At 39.8% G+C, this 26,984-nt stretch overlaps 1 protein-coding gene across 6 annotated transcripts in view; it reads right to left on the minus strand.

Annotated features, from left to right (window-relative positions):
- LOC106963245 (receptor-type tyrosine-protein phosphatase delta-like) overlaps nt 1-26,615 on the minus strand; it is a 161,184-nt gene extending 134,569 nt beyond the window's left edge. For 2 of the 6 annotated variants that reach the window (XM_015058053.1, XM_015058054.1), the window contains exon 1: nt 26,537-26,615. The gene's annotated coding sequence lies outside the window, so the exon portion shown is untranslated. Of the gene's footprint in view, nt 1-1,900; nt 2,071-26,536 lie in introns of those variants that run through there. The other 4 variants (XM_015058049.1, XM_015058052.1, XM_015058051.1 and 1 more) reach the window with 3 other exon arrangements.
- Between the last annotated feature and the right edge of the window lie 369 nt (nt 26,616-26,984).

Below are 26,984 nucleotides of genomic sequence, written 5' to 3' on the forward strand. Positions count from 1 at the left end.
ACTGATATTGTGTTAAGCTGAGCCCGTTGAATGAAAAATGTCAGTTTTATTGAGATCTCCTTTGAATGTCTTCTGTCAAACCAACAGCATAAACTCTATATAGCATTAACCCTATCTTTTCAAAATCGTCAAAACCCAAATTAAGCCAAAACACGACTGTTAAAAGTGTAATTAACACTAAACATAATCCCTACTGCTCATGACAACTCACGACAATAGAACAAAGCTGTTCCCTTTGCCAGGAAGTGTCTTTAGAATGTAACCATAGACAACCTCAAGCAGTTTAATGGAAATTTGGAAACCTTTAATATCGTCTCTCATATTTAAAACAATAAGACAACAAGGCCCTGAAAGCACTTACAGCCATTTAGTTGTTTGCCATCAGGTGGGTCTTATTGGATGGAGAGAGGGGCGGAAGAAGTGGGCGGGACTGGTGATTGTTTTCCTCATCTTTTATTGTTTTTGTACAAAAAGAACTGTGCACCACTGTGTCTGACCCACAGAGGCTCAAAGAAACATACTTGAATAAGAAACTAATAGTTCTAGAAAAATCATGAACTAACCTAAACTGAAACATGTGGTGGAGAAGAATAAAAAAAAAATGCTTTTAAGCACCTCTGTGTGTGAACAACAAATTCTGAATATAATCCTCTAAAAAATGATATATAAAAAGGAGTTGGGTCATAATAATTAATAATAATAATAATAATAATAATAATAATAAAGACTTAAAAATGTTTTTTTTTAAAACACTGTAGGAGAAACAGATAAAAAATGTCATGAAAACAAACTGGACGACTTGGATAATTTGTTTTAAATAATACATCAGTGTGTGCAGCACACAAATACACTGACAAAACTAAACATTTTATAACGTTTATGAAATCAAATCAAAAATATGGTGAGATAAGATAAAATACATTTTAAAGAGATAAAGAAGGATATTAAAAAGCTAAAACTTCCGCCTAGCCCCCTTTAAGTATTTAGATTGTCTTTGTGTTCAACAAATAAAACACCCATTCATGCATCTTTGACAGAAACATTTGAGCATTTTGCTTAAGAACTTTTGCCTAGTTATTACTTTTACAACGTAGGATAAAAAAAAAAAAAACAATTGTCTTGTATCTCATCTTGTGTGGATTTTCCCCTCATATTGGTGCCTTAAAGATCCAGTTTAAGGGCTTGTAAAAGCTCCTTCTGCATCCTCCTCTGTCTGGGAAGAATGAGTCCCCTAGTGGCTCAACAGGCGCACTGAGCACAGGTGCTCTGCGCTTCTACTGGAAACGATAAAAAAAAAGGAGAAAAAAAAACCCCATTCACTTTCACCTGATTGACAGGACAGCACTTCATTTGAGTGACTGACCGACTCTGCGTCAACTTTAACTTTAAACACCCCCCCACCCCCCTTCGCCTTCCCTTCTCAGCCAAAACAAAAATATAACGCGTTCTATAATAAGCCATCTCTTTTTTTTTTTCCTCCTCTATTTTGGACGTGGGGATCTCTGGAGAGTTGCAGGAATGCGCTTTGAAAAATTCTTCACAATCCAGCCGCATGCAGAGAGGAGTCTTGTGCAACTTTAAAAGGATGCGGTGTATGAACTGTATGTGCATGACAGCTTTAAAAATAACACGTCCTCTTGTCTATTTCAGATATTTTTGACGACATTATCCAAAGATAAATAGTTGCGTGCCAATATGAAATGGGATATTAAAAAAAGACCCGTGAATAGAAAAATGGGTGCATTTATACAGAAACAGTGGCTACAAGAGGAAATAAGTGGCTTCTAATAAACTGGACACAAAGATCATCACTAAAACAGCATGTGCAAGCCTGATGGACAGATTAAAGCGCTGTCAACACACCTGAAATCACTGCAGCACTCACACACAGTCCCCTTACCTTAGCACCATTTTGCGGTCACTTTCAAACTTGTTCTCCGCTCTTTTTATGAATGTTTTTCGTTTGAATCTTGGCTTTTCTTTAGAGAGTTCTCTTCTTCCTTTTGTTTTACATCCAGCAACGCGAGTCGGGTAAAAACCAAAAAAAACATAGAGAATAATTAAAGGTGTGGGTTTAAAAAAAAAAATAAAAAAAAGAAGAAGAAAAAAAAAAGGAGAAAGAATCCGCTCTTAGGTTTTTCTTCCTGCTGTTTTTTCCACGTTTTTCCGTCTCTTTTCCCACTGGAGTCGTCCGCGACCAAAGCGCTGGAAATCACGTTCTGGTTTATTCCCTCCGCTGGAGGGAGGGTGTCGCTCGTCGGGTCTTCGCTGTGTTGGACGTGGCGAGACTGTGGTTGTGTTTGGAGAGCCGCGGTGCGACTGCCTGCCTCCCTCAGCCTCTCTCCCACCTTCACACTCACTCTCTCTCCCCTCTCTCTCTCTCCCGAACACGAACCACGCTCGGTCCGCCTGTAACGTGCGCGCGTGTGTTTGACTGTTTGACGGGCTGGGGGTGACGTAAGTCCGCGAGGTCCCGGTCCGCGCGAGACACCACCGACACCAAACACCCAGAGAATTCCTATGCAGGAATGTGCACTTGTACATGATCAGATTTGGATGGAATAGAGGAGGTGGCCACGTGGGAGTGCGCGCTTTCCGTGTCTGCGTGTTTGTGCAGGTCTGACCTCCTAATTGTGAGACCTAAGGGGTCTTCGAAAGTATTCACACCCCTTCGACTCCTTTACGTTTCTATCGAGCTGCAACCACAAACTTCAACTATGACAAATATGAAAGGTGCAGCATGCAGTTGTTTTCAGCTCTCATTAACCGAAAGAGTGTTACCCCCAAGCTTTGGGGTAACAAAAAAAATAAAAAATACATTCTCAAATTTTGTACTTGTTCTTATAATTTTCATTAGTGTTTTATGTAGTTTTGGTGCAGTTTTCATGTGTAAATATAGGCCAGTTGTTATAGTTTCAGTCAAAAAATGAACAGAAAATGAAATGTTCGAGATATTTGGGCGTCCCTTGCAACATATTGGTTTGGTGTCTCCTCAATTTCTTAACACTGCACACTCCACCCTAAACATATTGGAAAGCACCCTGATGACTGACTTTTGGGTTAACCACACAGGACAGCTTTCAGCAATAATTTAATGGTGGACTGCCTTTTTCATTGTTTCATATATCGCAACATAACATCCAAATAAATACTGTAGTAGGTTTTGTGTCAAAGTCATACACAATGTTTTCTGTTTTTTTATTTATTTATATATTTAGAAATGTTTAAAGCTTTGTCCAATTCCCCAGCATGGCAAAATATACTCTCATAGTCTCTTATGTGTGGACAAATAGACAAAAGTGTTCCAGACAAAGAGGACAGAATGAGTTCCATGTGTAAGTAATGTGAATAATTTGAGTATCTGATGAAATATTACCCACACTGTGCATTTCTTTCTGTATTCTTTTGTTAAGGCACATATTGTAGAAGGGATGCCAGTTACTACTAAAAATGGTTACAATAATAAAAAAATATATATAGAGAGAGATGGTTTGTACCAGCAGGTGGTGACCTAAATGATTGGCTACAAGGTCAATCACTAGAGGCTCTTTCTGTGTTTCAATCTTAGTATAAATCCAGTTGTTCTGTGAAGGCCTAAGAAGTTTTTGTTGGTGAACAAATCATGAAGACCAAGGAGCACACCAGACAGGTCATGTCTGTGGATAAGTTCAAAGCAGGGATATATAATGAAACGATGTTCTAAGCAGAAACACCAGAAGCTACGCAAAGCTTCCAGACAGACTATAAGAAAGCTGAAATCTTTTAGAGTACAGATGGTGCCCTTGAAGACATTTCTGACTCCAAGGTAGCATTAGCCAACTTATAAGGTGGAGTTTGTTGGAGCAGCAGCTTACCTACAGGTAACATCTACAGCTATTGGTATTGAAGACCTTCCTGGTAGGGAATCTGGTCTTAGGATGCCCCCTCAATCCAGTGCAGGTGGTAGAAAACAGAAGAACGTTGGCTACAATGACATCACTCTAGACAACGGCTCCCACCCCATGTGGAGTCAGTAACAGACAGCTGCGTCCTCGTTGCACAAAGGAGCGTCATCGCAGATCCTTCCTCCCAGCAGTTGCTGGACTTTATAACCATCACTGCTCCCAACAAACTAATTAAAATTTTACATCCCAGGTGTTATTCACGGTTTTCTTTTCAATTTCAAATAGCATTCCTGCTGTTGTTTTTCAGTTGCACATTTCTTTTATCCGAGTTTGCTGTTATTAAGAGTTGTACAGCATTATTTTTCCTATGTTGTAAGTTTGCCATTATTACACAGTTGTATTCATGTTTGTCTGTTGTTATTTTAGTTGACAGCCTGAATAGTTTGCTAGTGCAGTCAGGATTCACCAGTATCCTCTGATGATCTTTAGACTGTGATAATTAAGAGAAATATCCAAATAGAGATTGAGTATTCAGATTTAACACATTAAAGCACCAAACCATTACAATGTCAGGCAACAATGATAAACACAGGGGGAAAAAAATCACCTGCAATACATTTGTCTATCAGCTAGATGTTCACACTTTTTTTTTTTTTCCCCCAGAAATCCCTCATGCAGGGGAAGCTGGTAAACAGACTTCCAATGGTCAGATGGGTGTCACTCCATTAAAAACGCCATCTCCTACATTAAGGTCACCATAAACCCATCAGTAAAAGCGACAGGCACATTGAAAACCCCTGCAGGGACAGGGTATTGATTATGTTGTCAGGCTGAGCGTAAATGTGCGTGCTTGTCTGTTCAGGAGGCATTTCATCTGCCGTTTTACTTTTTCCATCAATAGCATTGCTTTTAGATTTTGGGAACCCGTTCTGCGTTGTGTACTCCAAGGTCAGCCTGTTCAGCCGTAAACTCATATTCCGGTTTGTAATGGGTAAACATTTTGCGCAATGTCCCGAAGATGGGATATATACACACGTCATGATCACTAAACAGACATAATGTTGAGCAACACTCGGGATGATGGAGCTCTTGATAACACAGGGAAAAGCATGGTCTCTCTGATGTGTTAGTGGGGGAAAAATAACAACGATGGCCCCGGGAGACAGATTCCTATGACCAATTGTGTTTTTATGGCAGCAGCTCAAACCCCTTGATGAACAACCCAGCCCCGAAGACACAAAGATCTAGAATCTCACAAAAAGAGGAACTTTGAGAGACTTCTGAAGACAGCAAACCTTTTTCTTTCACGGAGTAAGTTATGTCAGGTATCTGCCTGGTTAACTCTGATGGGGATTTATGACTGCAAATTACACAAGCTCCATTTCCTGAGGGCAGAACTTGATAGTCTCCACAAGTTCAGGAGAAATGTTTGGTTTTGCGACAATGAACAATGAAGATACTTAATGGAATTACTACTTTGTGAACTATTGCCCTTTACCTGTAGGAGAGAAAGACAGAAGTGGGAGAGAGTAAGCTCACAACATAGTCAAAGTTGACTATGTTTTTGTCCATTTGTGAAGAAGTTTACAAAAACAATCCTATGTGATCACCAGATGTATGGATAACAACCAGATAAACGAGATTCCTTAACCCAATCATTTGAAACCAACTTTATCCATAAAGGAGCCTTAAAGAAAGATTTGCCATCTGAAGGAAGCCTGGGCTACAGTCACTGCTACTGTGGCTGGCCTTAATTTTATTTTATGCTAGCGTTGGTAAAGAGTTTAAGGTTCTTGCCTGCCGTGGCTAACGTCAGAGCTAAATGCAATAATGTGGTTCATAAACCAATTATCCTTTAATATAAAGCATCCAATGGTACAAAGGTGAATCATCCGTTTTTGTCTAGCATGGATAAGAACAAAAGGTCCATCCAGGAGACCCAGAAATTAACTGGAGGGACAGTACATGTTCCTTCTGGCCTGGAAACTCTGGTATGTGCGGGAATGATCTAAAGATTGCATTTGAATGTTAGAGCATCTTGGTTTCTCTCCTGGATGGATGGACGTATGGATGAATGGATGGATGGGTGGATAGATGAAGGGACAGAGGGATGGTAGGACACTGATACTGGGCTGGTATAATGTAAGGGAGGAGTGTTTCTCCATTCGTTGTTCTGCATGTTTACATCTAAACACACATGGAGGTCATGCAAAGTGTATCCCTGACTGACAATCACTATGTAAATATGATTCAAATGTAGCAATTGACACCAAAGGTTATCAATATGCATTTGCTTTGGATGAATAGTGTAGGCAAATCTTTTGATGCTCTGTGTACCTGCCCACACACCCAATCTTTGGAGGTTATTCTGACTTCACAGACCTAATTACTGCAATATTTTCACACTTCTTTGAAACTATGTTAATTTCTTTTTTCTTTTTTTTTCTTCCCCGCTCACGTTATTTTTCAAAAGAGAGAAAAAAAACAATGAAGGTAATTGGCTGACATATTATTTAAATGTTATTTTGAGTAATGAGGTCAGGCAGTATTATTAACACTTAAAAAATGTGCTTTTTACCAAAATCAGAACGGAGTGTAAATTTTGATTCATTTCTATTCATTTCATTTCTAATAAAATGTTAAAGCATAAGTTTCCTTCAAAAAGAAAAAAAAGAAAAAAAAACTCCAACAAACATAAATGGACCAAAGGTCCCAAAGATCATTTAAAAAAAAAAAAGTTTTACTACTAAGCTTAATAGTATGTGTTGAAACAGAACTACCATGTGTGAATAATTTATACATCACAGGTTCATGAATAAAGTTTGAAAACGGGTAGATATCTGGTATGAAAAGCAGCCAGAGGAAAACTTTGAAAGACCATCAGAAAACTCAAGGAAACTGAAATCAAAAGCACTTTATGAGATTAAAAGAAAGCCTGGCTCCTGTGAATAATCTTCATAGCTTTAAGCAAAGTGCTTCACCTTTAGTCTGCTTAAAGAGGTACTCTGTAATGCTAGTCAGCTGAATCTACAGTAAAGGCTATCACAGGCTCAGACTGGATTTTGTTGCTCAATAGACTGGAGGTCGCTTTCTTTTGTAAGTCAAACCAACAACTGCTGTTGTATGGGTCTGAGTGAGGACTGGTACTCTGCAGAGTTTTCCCTTCTTTCTTTCTCCACAAGTTGAACTGCAGACGTAACAACGTGGTCCTTTTATAATTCTGGATCAAAACGGACAACGCCACTTTTTATTTCAAACTGACAGAAGAGAAAAATACAATATGTTTCGCTGTCAATCTTCCTGTAGCCTGGGATGCACACCTTCTCACCCTTGACAAGTTCCTGGCACTTTACAAATGACTTTCAGTCAAGTCATTACTCTCAACTCTGTGACCCAAAGACAACGCCGTATGTAATAAGAAGAGGGCAACTTATCGGAATAAAAAAAAAAAAAAAAACAGGAATTGTTGCTTTCAGCTCCCAACTCATAGTTGATGTATTTATAGCCCATTACCTCCCCTGATCAAGTAAACCAGTCATCGTAAAATTAATTTCCCCCATCAAGCGAGACTCATGCTCCTTGGGATAACAATCTATCTTAAGAGGATAAATCTAATCCAACGTGTTGAGACGGATGGAGATTGACTTGTTTATGGCCGTTGCCCAAGCAGTCAAGGGAAAGGAAAAAGGGGGGAGTTAAGCGCAACAAATGTCAAGGTGATCTTAGATATATCTCGAAGGCACAAAAAAATATAGGCCAACACCCGATGCTAGCGTTTCGCCGAGACATCCAATACTTCCACTTTTCTTGGAATCTGTCCGTTGTGATTGATAGCCAAACATGCAGTCATCCTCTCATGAGCAATTAACAGTGAGCCGGAACTGGAAGACTTCGCCGCCTGAAACTGCAGACAAAACGGGCTTTTGCTTGTGTTACTCTGATTGCTATAACTATGTTCAAGACTGACAAGGAGTACTGGTCAGAAGCCAGACTGAGCTTTACACAACCCCTTAATGCAGCCAGTAACTCTGCTTGTATGTATGTATCGCTTACTGACCCACATACCTGAAGACGTCATATCCATCTCAAACAACACCCCAAAGCAAAACATGCGCAAATCTTTTTGGAAGACAGAGTATTAGGTTAACCCCTCTTATCTTACCCAATGACTCCACTGGAGAATTTCCCAAACAAGAACAAACTTGCTGCATTTAATCAGGTATTATTAAAGAAGTCTTGACTCCAAAAGAAGAAGATTATACATTACAGTGTGTATTTGGAGTGTCTTGTACTTCTTAACATAAAAATATTTATGTTTTACTGTTACAACCACAAACTTCAGTGTATTTTAGGGGGTTTGTATGTGACGGACGTAAACAAAATTGTTTTTAATTGCGAAGCAGAAGGAAAATACACGTTTTCAGAATAATGTACCACACAGCAATATTCAGCCTCTGTTACTTTGACTCCCACAAATAAAATCAGTGCCACCAATTGCCTTCAGAGTACTGTGTGCAGTTCATCCTCAGTATAAGTCCAGCTGCTCTGTGAAGGTCTTGGAGGTTTGTTGGAGGGCAGAACAGAGAGGTCAGGATGAAATTGTGAAGATTAAAGGCAGAGTAGCCTGTGTAATCTTCTCTGAAGACTTCATTTCAACAGTGGTGGCACCATCATGCTGTGGGGACACTTTACTTTAGCAAGTCCAGAAGAAAACAATAGAAAAGGAAACAGGGACAGAGTGACAAACAGGATAAATGCTACCCTGTCAGAATAGTCACTGGCAAACAGGGGCTTCTAATCTGTGTTAGTAAAGAGCCAGGCCACCGTTTTAAAGAGCTTGGAATCTAACACACCAATCAAACCTGAATTGTATGGCTTCTACATTGAGCAGACATTTTATAAAACCAGTTTGAACTTCAGGAACCATTCCTGGATTTATGGCAAAACAAAAATTGAGCAACTTTTCATATAATGTTTTTTATTTTTTTTTTAAGCATAGAAAAGTAGAATAGTCTACACTACTTTGATATTTAAATCAAAGTTTGGGATTTGTGACACTTTAATTTAATCTATGGCTCTGCAACCTTTTCCAGTGCAAAAAGCCATTTGTGCCTCAGTCCAGCTAAAGAAAGCTCCTTTAGAGCCACAAATTATATCACTTTTTGGAAAAAAAAATCACAAATTAAAGAGGTGAAATCAATGAAAAACTGATATACTGCATGTATTATTTTAGACAGACAGACAGGAGGACAGATAGAAACTTCATATTTATCTATATTTAAAAAAGAAACATTAGTTTGTTCTATACAAGTTTTAGCCAAAGTAATTAAGAGTTATAGTGGAAGGTCCAAAGAGGCACTTGCAGCTCCGGAGCCGCAGGTTGCAGACCCCTGATCTAATCTAATCCTCTTCCTGTGAAACTAACATCCCATATTGTCTCGCACTGAGCTCGATGTATCATCAGTTCTCTATTCAGGGCAGTCATAACGTTAGGGCTGAGCACTGCAAGCAGGTGCGATCTAATCAGATTTGATACAGCTCCACCAACAGGCGTCAGACTGGGATACTCTGTGCGCCTCTGGTGTTCCTCAGCTGGGACCTTCCTAACACACAGCTGCAAGAGAAGCAGAAAACGTAAATTCTTTAAAACGCGATGCAACTCTGAACTGTCAGACGAGGCAAATTAAAACCTGAGGGACCACTGATCATTTATTGTGTCTAAATGATGGCGCCGACGGCTTCATTAGCTCACTGGCAGCCTGTGTTTTGAGTTTGATTGGCTTTGATGAGCTTTCAAAAACGCTTCACATGTCACCAAATTTGGCAAGTACTTGTTTATTCTTGTGAGATGAGAATTCATAATTCAGCACGCCACCATGAGCGGAGTCGTGGCTTCTGCAGAGAAGGCCGTGTACGGTGCAGAATACGGTAAGAGGCGCTCGCATGCAGGCGGACAGTGAATCCCGGACCTGAAAAGTTTCGCCTGTCACATTGCATGGCAAGAGCCAAGAGCTTGCTCATCCTTCCAGCAACTTTCTGAGTCGTGAAGTGTTCAGTATCAACTCGCCGTGGTGTCAAGCACAATCCAATTTGAGACAAGGCTTGTGTGGAGGACTTTTGGTTTGATTTAGTTTAGTGCTAGCCAAAGGGGTGCAATGAGCTGAAAAGCAATTAGGTCCATTAAGAGATCAACTGGGATGGCGATGAGCAGCCGCGGCGCGCGCGGAGACAAAGAGAGAGATAAAGGCAATGAGGGGGAGAAGGTTTAGACAGATTGAGTCAACTCTAGCCTGACAGAGCTGCTCTGCAGAACCTGGCTCAGGACATCTGTCCACCTAAACAATTCGAGCTCGCACTTCTGACGCGTCGGTGGCGCGGTCGGTTACGCAGAGCGAAAGCGAACAGATCAGAGTGGATGAGAAAGGCCTTCCCACAAACCAATCCAGACACATTTGCCCCTCGCTACTGTTCAATCAGCATGAAGTCACTTTTGCAGCAGCGGAGAGTGCTACCTATTAAGAAGGGAATAAGGGCCAAACACTTGTCACCATGGATACTGTGCTGATGCACTGATTGCTCTGCTTTTTGAGGTATATTACTGGCTGTTTCCATTCAAACACAAATCGTCTAAACACAATGAGCAGCCTCTCTGCGTGCTTGTTGTGAGGATGTATGGAAATCCCTATGGTAGCCTCTCCCATCTGAACAATCTGATCACAGCAGAAGAACTCCCGAGGAACATGCCAACAACGACGACATAGAATTGGGTTTATATTGATTAGTGCAGTTGTAAAAAATAAATATGAATACAAACATGTCTATTATTAGATAGAGGAAGCAGCTGAGGAGGCAGAAGAGTGGAGTCTGGCTCTGTGCTCAACCGAAGCCGATATGTCTGCGTTATGTTACAGAAAAACATAAAAGAGCAACAGAAAGTCTGCTGCCAACAAATACATGCCAGTTAAATATTTATATGTTCAAAACTACAACAAAGAGTTTTAGACGATGATATAATACAAGATGACTGATTAAACAAAAGTTCTGGGAAGACACCAACCCTGTTTTTTCTTGCAGATTAGCACAGATTTAATTGCCTTTCAAAAGATGTTGAACTGCTTTCAAAAGGTGTATGTAAAATATGTATGGATCCATTTAGGACTAGCTTAAAAAAATCCACAGTAACCCTGTTGAATCCTGAAAATTAACCCAGGTAGTTAACCTGGTAAGTGCTAGTTCTTAAAAAAAGTAATTGGTGCAAAGTAACCCCGACGCTAAATTCCTTGAAACAAATATTTGTGAGTATCTGTCTCTGATTTGATTCCGTCTTGAATGGTTCCCAATACTAATACTAAATAACCCTAACCATGCGAGTTATTAAAAATACCACAAAGTACACTGGAATTTCCAAAAACACACTTTTAACTTAAAATATTGCAACAGTACTTCTGAGTGAAAGTGCAACAGAAAATGTAGAGCTAAAAAAACAACACTTTCATAGTGCATGATATTTTAAGCAGAATTCAAAATTCCCTCACAAAGAAATACCAGCTTTGTTGAACTTGCTGCACTTGCGTCAGTGACGACCAATAAAGCCCACATAAACCCATAGAAACCAATTGAACAAACTGGGAAAAAAAAACAAGCTCCACATCAAAAAGTAATAGTTAGGAGGGCAGATTATCAGGAATCACTAATATCCTGCTACAGAGATTTAAACCCTGCATAGTTTCGCAAAAGGACAAGCAGAACTTTTCTAAAACAACTACGTTTCATACTTAATTTCTGCACACCACACACACATCTCTATTTTTCACTCCGTCTCCCTTCCTCTCTTGTCTTCCCCCCCACCCCCCACGGCTCTTTTTCAGCACGTTTGGACACCAGGCATTTACGAGAAGCCTCTCACCGCAGCCGATTGATCACGACCATTGTTTGCGCTGGGTCCTCGATTTTACAGTTCAGTGTTCATGAAAAGGGGTGTTTGCCACTCCTACCTGTCACCAGCCCCCTCCATCCAGATATACACACACACATACACACACACAGGCGCACACACACACACATGCACACGCGCGCAAACACACGCACACACAGACACAAGCCTCTGCCATTCTGACCAGTGATCACCTGCTGGCATTTTCACAAGCACACCTTCATCAATTTCACACCTCCGGCGCCCTTCTGTGGCAGCGTGGAAGGTAGGAGGAGGAGCCGAATTGATGGGTGACAAAGTGAGCTCAGATTCAAAGTCAGAGGGTGGCAGAGTTACTTCAGTGTAGGACATGGCAGTCATTAATATTTTGTGCTGTGAAGAAAGTGATTTATTCTCATATGTGTAGAATTGTTGTTGGGGAAACACCGTTTTCATGACATCTTTTGCTGACTATTTGCTGCCCCCTGTAGTTAGCCTCACGCCCATTTAGTTATTTCCAAAACATGAGGCATGCAGTCACTGCTAGAAATCCAGTAATGCAATAAAATGCTGTGGTGGGGAAAATAAAAAAGCTATCCAGAAGGTAAACATCCTCTGCGCTCACTTCCTCCGTTTAGTCTTGAGAAATTAGGACTTCTATCATCAGCCAACCGGTGCGTTTATGAGCTGCTAAAGTAATGGGCGATAGTGGCAAGATTTCAGCACATTCGCCTCAGACGGCAGAGCCTTACTTGAACTGCTTCGATTAAATAAACGTCAGGAGATACAGGAGCAGGAGGAGGGAGAGTAGGAAAAGCCCTCAAAAAAAAAAAAAAAAAGACGAGTAGCAAGGTGCCTCGTTCATGGCTCAGGGGTTTATGGGATTGCTCCCAGCTGTCACTCTCTGCAGTGAATCTGCAGTGCCGTAATATCTTAATTGTTTCAAATTAAATGCTCATAAAATTCCAAAGGAAAATAGTTTTTTTCCCCTTCTTTCCTCTGCCTAATCCAAAGCAGCCCCTTGCATTTGGGCCCAGTTTTAAGTGAGACGGCGTTTAAAAGGTGGAATGGCTCCCACATGAGCAAAAGATAGGATGGTGTTGAGTGAGCGAGTGTTAAAGGGTTCAAAACTGCATATAGAAATAACACTGGAAAATTTAAGGGATTTCTAGCATCTTTTGTCATTTGCTTCCCATCATTTCAACTTATTGTCCTATTTTGTCATTCATAGGGTGCCATTAAAATGTATCGCCATACTTTCAGAGGTTTGTTGGTGATGAGCGAACAGCATCAGGAAGAAAAAGCAACACTACACTGTTGAGGGACAATGTCATAGGGAAATTTAACTTTCTACAATCGGTGAGTAAATCAATGGCATTGATGAGAAAAGCAGTCGGGATTTTTATACACATTCTTGTCAAATACAAATACCAATACAGTGAGTGAACCTTCTGTTCTTCCAAGCAGCCAGGTCTTTGGATGCCGTTTCAGAAATTTTCTTGGTTTTAAAGAGTCCTGACTGCATTTTGATTTCTAGTATACATTTGGAAATACTTAAACTGGTCGAAACCTAAACCGTAAAGTTCTACATTGAACAGCAAATATTTACAACGCCTTCCATCCGCATTTAAAGTGCACTCTGCATGCTCTACTGTCGGGCACAAGAACTCGACAAACAAGAACCAAAAAGCCCACTGTAAAAAAAAAACAAAAAAAAAACAAAAAACACTGCAGGTAAGATTTATTGAATGAAAGTAGTAAAGACATGCTTGGGGCTTAAAACTTGAGCATACAACATACAAAGACATCCCTAAGCTGCCCAGAATGATTGCTAAAAGTACTGCTAGTGACTCCAGCTTACAGAGTACAGCAGCAGTTTAACACACGTGTGTGTGCGCGTGTGTGTGTGAGCTCAGCACACCACCCGGCACTCGGCAAACATCAGCACGACTTTCATTCTGCATGAAGATCGGAGTTTCACATTAGCCCACCTCAACTCGACATCTCCCATTCCAATCTTGCGCAAACACCAGCTCAAAATTAGGCCCCTAACGACAAATCCAGCAGACGATTATGTTGTTACTTCTGCAAAGTGCTTTGTGATGGGGCTGTTAGCAGGCGGTGGTGCTGAGGGCAGAGGGGGACCACTTCAGCTGAAAGGGGAAAACCTACCTGTGGATCAGGATGGCAAACCGGAACTTTTGGCTTTCCGTAATTATATAACCTGCAGTTTTAGCAACTGAAACCTAACAAGAGAAATAACGAGAATATAAGCGACAGCAGTTTGCTGGAAGGAATAAAGTTCCAGCAGAGATAAAAACAATGAAACACAAAAACGATGATGGTCCCCAACACCTGCGGATACCAAGGGTCCCCTGCACTGTTAAAGTTGATGATGCATATCAACATGTCCTAATGGTAGGAAAGACATGAAGTCCTAATTCTTCCAACATGACTACGAACATATAAACCTGTTTGAAAGAACAGTTTTAAAAGCAGGTCCTCCTCAGCAAGAGGTCTGAAGATTTTGTGGTGGTAAAACTTTTGTTTGCAAATATTCAACACATTTTATTGATATGTCTGTAACTATTTGACATTCTATTCAAATAGTCATTTAAATCAAACGGATCTCAGTGTGCGAACTCAGAAACATTTAATCTCCGTGTCATTTGTCTCGAGTTCAAAGCTTACAGTGAACGACTGAATAAAATAAAAATGAGTTCAGTTTGTCTGCTCTTTTTATGCATCTTTCTGGTTTTGAGTTTTTCTCTTTGTTACTATAATCTGTCTCTTCACCTCAATTGCTCGGGTTTCTTTCAACCGAGACACAACTCTCGTCCCCCCGCCGCTTCTGGTCTAAATACACCGATTCTCCTTCCCTTTGTTTACCCCCGTTATTATTACCTTTCTCTTCTGTCTACTTGATTGCCTGGCAACCAGTAAATTTCCTCGTCCTTTTTTCCTAATCGACACATCTCGCCCTTCAGACGAGTTTTACTCTCTTCACCGTTCAGTCTACTGATCTCATCCAAAAATTAGCTATTCTGACGCCTTCTGCTCTCGCAGCCTCGCTCCCTTCCTCCGCTGCACTCTCTCGCTCTCTCTGCCATGTTTGTGGCCTTTCGCTCTGTGCACATCTAATGGCTCGGGTGTAATCCACTGGCTAATCTGCTGACAGCCTGTGTGACAAGGCATTAGCTTTGTGTCACTGCCTACCATGCTGCTTCTCAGCATGTGTGCATAGGGACGACAGAGTGACAAAAAAAAAAAAAAACACATAAAGAAGTCTGTTCATGTCGAGTTGTCAGTTTGCGTGGCAAAAACGTATCTGTGCATATGTTAACATGTGTGATAGAATGTGAGTAATGGCCTCTGATTTGCCTGCTTGATGTTGAGCTGGAAGCGTAAAAATTGATACCAGAGCTCCCTCAGTTTTATGTGACCTTCCGCCTTTCCATTTTTTCCACTATTTATGTCTAGTGCTGCTCTTTTACTCCGTTTTGGGTGATAGCAGTTTTAATAGGATGCCAAGTCAGGCCGCAATGGACTGCAACAAAAGGGAGATACAGGTCACAACATCCGTGACAGGGCTGGGGGGAGGGAACCTATGCTTGCAAGCCATCCAACCTTGTCAAATGGGACTCACTTTCTATCCAAATATTGGATTTTTTTTTATTATTATTATTATTATTACCACCTCAAAAGGCTGGAGAAAATTGCATTTCTTTCAGATGTCGCCATTTTACCACATGCCGTTCCATTTATTCCACAGAAAATGATTATTTTCTTCACTGATCACCTTGTTGGGTACGAGATCATTTTCTTGCTTGTCCATCCTGCACCTGTACTTATACTTCAAGAATATTCACTATATACAAGTCGACTGACTCCTTTCTAAAATCGTAAAAGGACTAAATTGGTTCAGAGAAAGAGTCTACTTTGGAAAATAAAGCCCTTATTCAAAGACGAGTAGCAAGTTATGAGATTTGATACAATGTCAAAAGTGTTTGGCATTTAGTAATGATTGTAAGATTTCAGAATCAGTCCTACAAGCACATCTTCATAAAGTTGAATATTGTGATAAGCTTCAGTATTTTTTGTTGTTGATTTCCGAATGTGAAACTTATTTAGAATAAATTCCAGTGATGGGGGAAAAATGGAGTTGCTAATTTTAGACCAGACCAACGGAGTTTCTATCTGTATTTCAAAATTCATGAGATGGCACTTACTTCATTTGAATGCCCATTTTAAACAAACAAAACAGACTTTTTGTTACGTCTTCATTTGTGAATTAAAGTAGCGTATTCGTTCCGACGCCTGCTATTCACCCCGCTCCGCTGCATCATTCGTTTGACTAAACGAATGGCGCTCATTTTTCTCTCTGCCCATATTTCTCATTTTTAGCTTCTGTCCCTTTCGCTATCTTCACCTGAGCGACACTGTTATCACAGCTGACCCCTTGCTAGATCTGTCGACAGCCAAAGAGATTACACCAAAAGCTACGGAACACACCGAGCTGCGCGTTTGAAGAGGGAGGCAGAGAGATTGTCTGATCCCCTCACGCTGATAAAGTAGCTGGGGCTTTGAGGATTCAACAAGGTCCCGGTGGGAATGGGTGTGTAGTCGTGGGTTGGTGGTTTGGCAATAGCCGACTTAAAGTCCACTTCTAATCACTGGGCTTTTCAGGGGGGATAAGGGGGAAGAGAATAGGTGCTGGGTTTGGACTGGAATTAGGCTCTGATGGAGTTCAAGATAAGATTGTTGAGCTTTGATAATGGAGTTTGTTTTGAAAGATTGTGAGTGGCGTATTTGGTCAAATATGCTGTTCAGCTAGGGGGTGTTGATGTGTTAGGTGGTTATTTTTTTTATTTACTTGCATGGGTCAATAGCAGCTTGTAATTGATTTGCTTTTCTGAAATGCTCTTCAAATGCAACACATTGAGTCTTGCAAAAGAAAGTGAACTTTTTCCTCTTTTCTTTTTTTTTTTTTACTTATAACTTAGGAGTCGCTTATTTGCATTTTATGAATGACACCAACATGATACCGCCTAAGTAACTTCAGAGAGGCTGCAGGGACCCAAGACTGAGGCGAGACGACACGTTGAAGGGACAGCCGTTAGTCATGAAGTCAACAAACTTGGTCACCACGAACGAGTTGTAAGAACAACAGCAACAAAAAAAAAACATTGAAGGAGATCCATAGAAGTCCTGTTTAAAGTTGTCCACAAGCCATATTGGTAGAGCAAAAATGTGAAAGATGATCTGTCTGATGAGATCAAAAATGAATTTTTTGGTCTCTATAAGGTTTATAAAACACAGCAGAAAACAGCAGAAAAGTTTTTTTTTTTTAAATTAATTATTTATTTCCTTTGTCTAACCAGGTAAACCCCATTGAGATCCAGATCTCATTTTCAAGAGGGACCTGGGAGTAAAGTATGGTGGTGGCAGCCTCATGCTGTGGGAATGCTTTTCTTTAATAGAGATATGAATCCTAGAGCTCATTGGAAGACAGATGGAGGTAAGCACATAGCAGAAAAGTGAAAAAAAAGCTCTAAGACGTACCAAACCCTTGAGAAAATGCCTCTCTTGCATCCTACATCTCTGCCAAACAAATAGTACATTTTATTTTTAGTAAATTATATCACTTGTAATTTTTCCTGTTCAAGTCATTTTCTCCATTTTGTGTACAATAAAAGGCGTAGAGCTACAGCAGATTGGTTTATGCTAAAGCATGTTTCTCTGGTTTGATGTCCAAATCAAATTGTAGATCTAAATCTAGTTCACAATCCTTTGCAAAACATGAACAATTCAGTCTATGCTGATGATGCTGACGAGAGACGTATTCAGAATGACTTGCAGCTGCACCTGTGGCAAAATGGGGCTTTACAACATATCCTCTCGTCTCTTGGCACTTTCATTTTTTAAAACAAATAGGATGTGATTTCACAAAGCAGTACAATAGTGCACTGCTTTATCTTGACGCATTTCGAAAATCGTTCCGGCAAAACACATCGCATTTTATTGGTTGTAAAATGACAATTGGTGTGAACACTTTACAGCATCACTTCTTAAAAGTTGCCACAACTTGGCTGCTACCAACGCTATCTCAAATAACCATTCCCCAGTTAGCGATTCATTTTATTCACCCAAATATCGGTGTACTATTTCATTGCTCTACGTTACCACACGGGGCGGATGACTCTGCCATCCATGTCAGAAAATGGTGCAATCGTTATTGATTGATGCACCATAAAAGTTGAGCAGGGTGAAACAGACTCTCATGTAGCACGGCTTGCCAAAACGCTGTCAGAGACTGAGGTTTGATGGCTCACTCATCCATGGCCCCGCCGCATTATGTTGTCTTCACCAGCTGTTGTTTTCACACAGCGGGGAAGAATTCCTTTCTGTCAAAGACACAGCTATCAACTGAAGAGACCTGACAGCCACACGCCACGAGTTCCCTTTTTTTCCCCCCCATTTGTTTCCTAATAGGAGCTACTGGTGGGGCATCTGCAAATGACAAAACGCCAGTTTTGAATTAGGAATAAAGTAGAAGACTGGAGCACCCTGATGATCTTTCTTGGTGAAATAGCTCAAACCCACAGGATTTATTTAAATTTTTTTTTTCTTACACGGATTTCACAGCAGCCTAAACGGTCATCAGCGTCTCCACTAAAGAGGTCTTAAAAAATAAATTCAAAATTTTCATTTCCTAATAGATCGATTTGCATAAAATTGACACCGCATGTCAGCAATAACCCAAGTGAAACTGGACTAGCACAGGAAATTAGCAACGATCAAATACTTATTAGAAAAGCCCAAGATGCCATCTCCTGTATCCTGTATGTAGAAACTAGTTTTTCTGTTCATTCTCATCTTCAGTTCAGAGATTTTAGTTGAATTCAAGATGGCTGACAGTTGAGCACATTTTTTTTCTTTACTGTCTGGATTCTTGTCTCGGCTCATTTCTCCATGTTATTTTTCCTGTAATTATAAAACATCTGCGACTATCAGCACCTCCCCATGATGCTCCCACCTCCAAACTCTGTTAATGTTCGTTATGTTGGCAGCCACACTTCTTATCAAAACACCTTCTGCAGCAAACTTTAAATTTCCTCTCAACGGTGATCGTGCATAGATTCCATCGCAAGGCACTCATTGCTTACAAGGACAAACTGTACCTGCCTATTCCAGGTATTTCTAAAAGCTCACCGTAGGCACTTCAAGGCTGTTGGGCAACTTCTCTTGCAATTCTTTGACTCCTCTGTCAGAAGTCTTGCGAGGAGCATCTACCCAGGGAAGGTTAGTGGTAAAATTATGAGCCATAGGCTTCGAAATATGGCCTCAACAACGCTCACTAAAACATTCAGAAATGTGTCTAAAACCAGTGATGGCATCATTTTTACAACAGTGAAACCGTGAATCTATTGAGAGGTATTTTAATCCAAGTGTACATCAACTTGCTACAATGAGAAACCATTTTACAGTTAGGTGTGAGCCATTGATGATAATCGTCACAGAGGTGAGAACTGCTTTCCATTGCAACTGGCTTCCTGATTATTTGTGTGTATCTTTTGCACCTTCCTTTCTTTGCTTCATTGAACATAACAAGGTATGAAGTGTGTTCATACCTGTATTTCTAGGGCTACTACCAACATTTCAACATTAGAAACACATTTACTGAGCAAAACACCATTGGACTCTACACTTTGTATCCCAGTTGCATTTATACCCCAGGAAACCAGGATTTTGCGGAGTTAAATTAAATTACAAAATGTTGTATTTATTTCAAAGGTATCATCAGGGGCGCTAATACATTTGGCATCAACAATTTTGTCAAAAAAGTAAAATTGTGGCACTTCTGGCCTTTTAGCTCACGAATCAGAAGGGAAATTTGCAGAGTGAAAAAAGAAGAAGATCTCCTTTGTGTATCAGCATTCACTCTTCTACCGTGCCACCTAATCATTTGAAAGAGTCATTTATTTTAAGGTGTGTGTGTTTTTTTTTTTTAAACATTATACCAGGTTGTGCTAGTAGTTATGCAGAGTCTTGCATAAAAGATGCTATTTTATGGAAGTATTTTATTTTATTTTTTGTATTTTTGTACTGTGTCTTCATATCAAGGGGCTGCAGTGAGATTAAGACATATAAGTGTACACTCCTGGGAAACAGTGAAAGCAACTGCCGCCATTGATCCGCTCTTAATTACAGGACTCAATAGAATTTATGGCTTTTAAGATTGCCAGAAGCCACTTACATGGTACACGGAGTGAAGCAATCAGTCCTAATGGCAAGTGATCAAATGATATATTGCTTTTGTCAATTAGAAATGGAAAAAGAACAAACAGGGAGGGGGAGCAAACTCCAATTTGGAGTCAAATATTGTAAAGAAATCAAAGAGCTGTTTTTGTGTGTGTGTGTGTGTGTGTGTAAAAAAAAATGAGAGCAAATTATCAAATGTACCACATTTTGCCTTGTATTTGTTGAAAGTGTCACTGAAAGTCAGGGCGACTCGCCTCAGTTTGCCTCAAATGTAAGTCAAAGTCAGCAAATCCGAAATCACCCCCCATCGTCATTATCACCTACATTGTCAAGATGAACAATTACTACACGTTAAGATTCTAAAAATACTACCTAAAATCCAATCCATGCTGGTGGGATTCCTGGGGCTGACTGTAAAAAGTTGGGTCAAGCAGCTAGCAACTGGATCATTGTAATTAAAACATAAATTGGAGGTATTGAGCTGTGTGCAGTCTCCAGAGCGGGAGCCAGGGAAGCATTGATTCATGCGAACACTTGGAAACAATTGCTCTGATATGCGCAGAGTAAAATATAGAAGGCCTGCGAATAAAATCAATGGCAAACAAGCTGCCCAGATTTTCTGAATAGCAAACAGTGAATTACAATCGGGAAGAAAACTGTGGAGATATCAGCAGGCATAAAAAGTAGGGAAGGTTATAAACTCTATCGTGAGGTGAAATGGGACGAATGTAAAGAAGAAACCTGATGGCCTACGGAAATATTGTGTTCATATTAAGTCTTTTCAAGAGTGGCAGCAAAATTTTTAGTCCACTTTAGAAGGATGACTTTTACCGAAGGAGCTAGAACCAAATGTGGATCAATGTGGTGACATCAAGATGTCTCCTTTACAACTTCATGGAGGTTTTTTCCTCTGAAGGACTGGATCTGAACTTGTTATTGATAAAAATGCATGTGTTTCTTCCTCAACATGCATGACCTATGAAATCTGACAATCTTTGCCTGTTGTGTTGTTTATGCACACCTGGATGCAGACATTCACTATATTTCCTTAAGAGAGGGGGGAGGCTAGTCAGCTGACATTATGTATAGGAAAATTAAATCTTTTACCTTGTGGTGCAATAAAAAGTAAAAAAAAACCAACAACCTTATATCAGTTTGTTTCATAGTCACAATTTGTGGATGATGCACATTCTTATTGAGAATTAGTTCATATTGAGGTCTAATTTAAACCACCTTTTCACATTTGTTGTCACACCTTAAGTGAGGCAAAGTAAATAAATTGCTGTTATACGGACTTTGAAACAAGATACAACGTTTCTTCCCGTGGCAGAAATCTTTGAGATTTTTCTCACAACCTCGCTGTGTGGCGGTGAGAATAATCTGGGACCTTGTCTCACCTTATTTATCATAAATCCAGCTGTGACTGTAGATACTGGCAAATTTAGGCAAGCAGACATTTTCTGGTATTATCATTATTATCTGGAGACATTACTCACACTTACGTGAATCAATATGAATCTGCCTTACGAAAATGACATTCTCTTCCCATTTGGAAGAGAGTCTAATTGGCCACTGTTCAAGATGACATGACGTGATCAGAGCAATAATAACGTCCTAGGTTAAAATACATATAAGCATGAATTACCTAACACATTTCAAAATCTAACTGTTTTACATGTAGAAATAATATTTTATATTTTGTATAAAACCAAAAAATCTAATGGCATGATAGATTTTTAATCAATTAATGCAATTAATTAGTTACTTAAAACAAAACAAACACTATGAAACCTTTTATTTCTTCTTTTTTTTATTTTCCTAGCAGCTATTCAAGGCTTTATTTGGCAGCTGCACAAAAGACCAACGTTAGCTTTTAAGCTTGGGTTGGAGGGAGATCCACTCCCTTAGTATCTAAGATCTAAGAAGGAGCTCAGCATGTTTCAGATTTAAAAATCAATAACATGCTGACAACCAACAGAAAGTGGAAGCAGGAAAACAGAGGCTTTTTTATTTCTTCTTTAATTTGTTTAGATGCTTGCAGTGTAATAAAGAAAAAGGGGGAAAAAAAAGTCTTCAGAAAATTCTGCACAAAAATATCTGGCGGCTGTTTCCGCTAAATACTGCAAGTCAAAATACTGGACAAAAAACAATAACCGTCTTGATATGAATTTTCTGTCATGACAGTTTGGAATAAATGCACTTCTTGAGGTAGTCTTACCTCACTTGTTACTTTTACGCGAGTGATATTATTACCAAGTATCAAAATTATCTTGACGAAATGATGTTTTGAACAAAAGAAAATGTAGAAGACAAGGACTCACATCTACGCCGTTTACAGTTTGAAGTGAGACCTCTTGTTCGTACACAACCTTTGTTATTTCAATGTTAATCTCTATCGGCTGAGCCTGTCGTGCCATTTGGAGGTAGTCGCTATACAGTAGATGCTGTCACTGGGAGAACTTTACCTTTAAGCCTCCAACTCACTGTACATTGGACAATGTGAAATAAGGACTGTTTGCCAAGAATAAGTAGGTCTAGGGGGAAATGCAAGTCTGCTTCAACAGCAACATAACCTTTATCCAGTCTGTCTTGTGCTGTACTTCCTATAAAGCACAGCTGTAAATATCTCTACTTTCCAAGTTCCTAGTTTAGTTTCTTCCACTTTCTTTTCCCCCACTTCCTGTACTTTGTAACATTAATCCTTTGTGATGGAGTCACAGAGGCACGAATCTTGTCTCCCGAGTTGTGTGCCATGTGCTGTGACTGAAGGGGATTTTTCCCCTGAAACGGCTCTGGGCTCACACCTGAACCCTGTGTTTAACGTATAAATTTACATCTTTAAACAAGCGCCGATTCAAAGCTACAGCCCTGCACAAATTACACAAAGTGTGGCGTGAATAATGTAGTCCAAAATTTGCGACGAGTATAAATAATAAGCTAGTCTCAGATGATGATTCATGCCCGCGTAATCCCAAACTTTAATACATTTCTAATCAATAGTGCTTCACTGATGCAAGGGAGGAAGAACTTGAGAATTAATGGGGGGAAAAAAAAAAGAAAATAAATATATACTATATAAATATATGTACATATATACGTGTGTGTAAGTACAGGGAGCAGAGCGGTTTGAGATGAGAACCAGCATGGATACGGCAGTGGCCGAGGAGAAGGAGTGGGCTGGATGTGCAGGGAAAATTGGATAGGCAAACAACAGAGAGAGGGGAGAGGCAGGCAAGAGGAGATAGCGAGGCAGAGTGGCAGAGGAATAGGAGAGGTTAGAAAAAAGGACGGGGATGAAGAAGGGTGGGGAAATGGAGATCAGACAGAGAAAGGTGGTGGAGGAAGAGCTGTTCCTCCCAGTCGTGGGCACCATCCTCAAAGCTGCTTTCATCTGCCCTCACATGTTCTGCCTATAGGTGGAGAAAACCCTCTGCAAACCTGCCTTGCAAAGACACAAGCTGATCAACAACAATACAGAAAAAGTTGCTTAATGCAATTTATTGCAAAAGTTCCTCTTTAAAAAAACAAAAACAAAAAACAAAAAAGAAGCCCAATTATTTTCCATCTGAAAATTGAAGGCGTTTTACTTTCAAATCCGTGAAACAGACAGTTTGCTTTCCCGCCATTTTGAATGAGACTGTAGCGTAGACGTAAAACGAATATAATTAAAGCAGAAAGCAGGGTTGGGCGGCCCTCAAATAGCTTAAATATGTTTTACTTTAGCATACAGTCATGGACTGGTTACTAGTGTCGCGGTGTGAGACACTAGTAACACTAGTAGACACTAGTTACTGTAAAGTAATCACAGTTACTCATTCTTGTTTTTTCCAGCTGTTTGAAGCTTGTGTCAGTGCAGTGCAACACGTGTACGTATCAAATTAAAATTACAAACAAGATAAAAATATTTCTGATGACAACATAATTATATCTCAGCTGTTGTGGTTGTGCTAAGACAGTTTCCACAGAGCATATCAACAGCTCTTAAGGTATATTTGGCGTTTCAACTCCTAAAATATGCAGTTATAAGCACTTTTTGGGGTGGTTTGAGGTGGATGGGGTCTCAAGTATTCAGAGTGTCAAGTGTTCGGTGTTTTGTTGCGGTTGCCGTCCCTAAAATATGTGATTGCCTGCGGTTCAAGCACAAAGTCTGAATCTACGCAGTAAAGTATCTGCATAGAGATGTACTCCCTCAGACTCAGAGACTTCCTAAACACTCAAAGCAGGAAGAGGAGAACAGAGTGAAAGTGATGCTGACTAACAGTGCATGGCATGTCCAAGGTTTAGCATAATTATGCCCCAAGGCTATAAACTGTTCCCAAACCATGATCAGCTCAAACAAGGAGACGGCAGAAAAAAAAAGCAGTTGCATCTGTAACAACCCTATAGATGAAGAAATGCTAAGAATAAGGAAGCTCATGATTGTAAGACTTTTGAACTAGGTTTTATTTATGTATTTTCTTAAGCTAATTTTTTATTTTTTATTTTAGTAAGCTTACAAAAAAGGTCAAAATTGTGTGTTCTGTCAAGATGCTTTCACTGTACGGTAACAACACTTTGCATCCTAAAGTCATTTTCTGGGATGAAGAGGAAACAATTACATCCACTAGTTTAACGTAGCAGCTATGGTAATCAGCCAAAAAGAAAAGGAAAAAAAAAAAAAAAAACACATTTAACTTGTCATGTTGTTGCCTGAAGTAATCCTCTAACTCTCCTGCACATAAACTTCTGATGTTTCTCCATCAGAACGCTTTTTTTTTTTTTCTTCAAAAGCAATTGTCTTCTAAAGCGCTTTGATAAAAGCAAATGTTTTTTTATGGCAGAGGAGATTTTAACTGATGTTTGCTCCAGGTGGAGAATATATTCCTGAAAATGAGGGTGTGGGCTGGTGGAACATCTCACAGCTGGACGTGGTGAAGTCGGTGAGTCACATCCATTTGAAACTCGGAGCTGGATTGTAAAGATAGCAACCTCAAAGGCGGCGAGTGGAAAAATAAAATAAAGAAAAAATAACGCGGCGATCTAAGAAACCCGGCTGGTGTGGAGTTTATAGTCGGTAGTTGACTTTGTGATGTGGTGCAGCTTCCTGGACTCAGCAAGCTAATTAACTTTAAACTGTAAACATCTGAAGTGGCAGGAGCAATCTCGAATGTTATTCCAAATGCTTTAATTAAAACCTTTATTTTAATTGAAGCATTTTTCGCAGGAGTTGACGGAACAGTTTAATTCAAGTACGTGTAAAACCAATGACAGCACGCCTTTTACATCAAGTACAACCTCAAGTGTTTTTTGTTTTTTTATCCATGCCATTTATTCCTAAATCAAAGGCTTTGCCGGCATTTGTATTGCGTAATTAAGTATTGCATAATTGATTCAGTAACAAAAATTTGTTACTGAAAATTTAACCTTTAAATTGTTTTATTCAACAGGGCCAAACTTTGACATCAAAGAAAAAAAAGCGTCTCTTTTTTTTTTTTTAAATCAAATCTCTGGTGCCATGATTATTGAAATCCTTAATTATTCATGTAGAAAAAATGACCTGCTTTTTGCTACAAAAAGAAAAAAAAATCTAAAATGTGATTGCATTAATTAGTTGAAATGTGGCAGAAGGAGGGGGACGTCATTTCAAGTCTACAAAGTTAGGCGCAGCGGTTAATCGTGGTTAATCACAATGCTAGAGAGTGATTAATCCAAGTAAATTTTTTTTAATCAATTAAAAAAAAAAATTAATTCAAACCTGGATATAAATTTTCCACCAGATAAAAATGTATCCAAGTTTGCATTTGCAGTATACATCTACTGTCTCACCGCTTATACAGTCACAGGATATATGAGACGCTGTGGCTATTTCTGAACTTAAGAGGAGGTTCTGTCAAATTTCAATCCCAGGCAAATGAGATTAGGTAGAAATTTAAAAAACTTCCAATATTGTTATTAAAAAAAAAAAAAAAAAAAACCCTGCAATGTTACGTTTATTAAAGTACCCCAGTATTAAATACATCACAACTGTGGTTTATTAGAAACAGAGTCATCTTGACGTAAGATCAGATGTCTGACAAAATCTATTTCGAGTTAGGGATGCATTATTCGGAAGACTCCCCCACTGTGTACTTAGAGATATTACTGTCAGCAATCACTTAACAAACACACAAATATCAATACTGCGTCGTTGCTCTCGTGCACACTGCCAGTGCTGGCAGTCCAATGGGTTCAAAATCCACTACAGCAAGAGGAGCAGCGCAGGTGACGCTGTTTGTCTCTGCCAGACTCTGCAAAGAAAGCCTTTCTACAGCAGTGCCTCCTGGGCTCAGAGACCACAGTAATTAAGCAGCAGGGAGACCAGAATTCAAGGCCCCTAACAGTCTTACTTCTTCAGAGTTTCCATTTTGCTGCCGCCAGTATTAAGACAATAATCAGACCGATAAAGAAATGGAGACTTCATTTGGTGAACAAGCAGAAAATCTTCCATCAGAAAACCTACCTTTCACCACTCAAGCAAACTTCCCGGCAGATCGTGAGCTGAAAGACGAGAAAAAACACAAAGCATTAAATGAAGGTCTATGCAGATTAAAAAGCACAAACTAAACACTAACGCCTCTTTTTGGAAAAGGTTCATAATGGATTGAATCTAAAACCCGGACCGACACGATGATTTGTGGCCTTGCACTGATGCACTACTTTTCCAGACTCTTACCGTGCTAAAGGGCAAACACTTATTACCCACTGATTACATTTGGCAGGCTTGTGCGTCTGACACTTAAAGCTTTGTAATTTTCACAGTCTGTCTCAAAAATTCAGTCTTGGCCACAGACGTCCAGCCACCGCTTGGACATTTCCAACAGATTTCATTAAGGAGAAATTAGAAAGTTGGAAATAGGAAGGGCAGCTCCTTGGTTAAGTTCACGCCGAAAGGTTGCCTGAAACAATTA

This window comes from Poecilia latipinna, unplaced genomic scaffold (assembly GCF_001443285.1).
Source record: "Poecilia latipinna isolate Pla-1442-1.1 unplaced genomic scaffold, P_latipinna-1.0 Scaffold1512, whole genome shotgun sequence".
In the NCBI taxonomy this organism is placed as follows: Eukaryota; Metazoa; Chordata; class Actinopteri; order Cyprinodontiformes; family Poeciliidae; genus Poecilia; species Poecilia latipinna.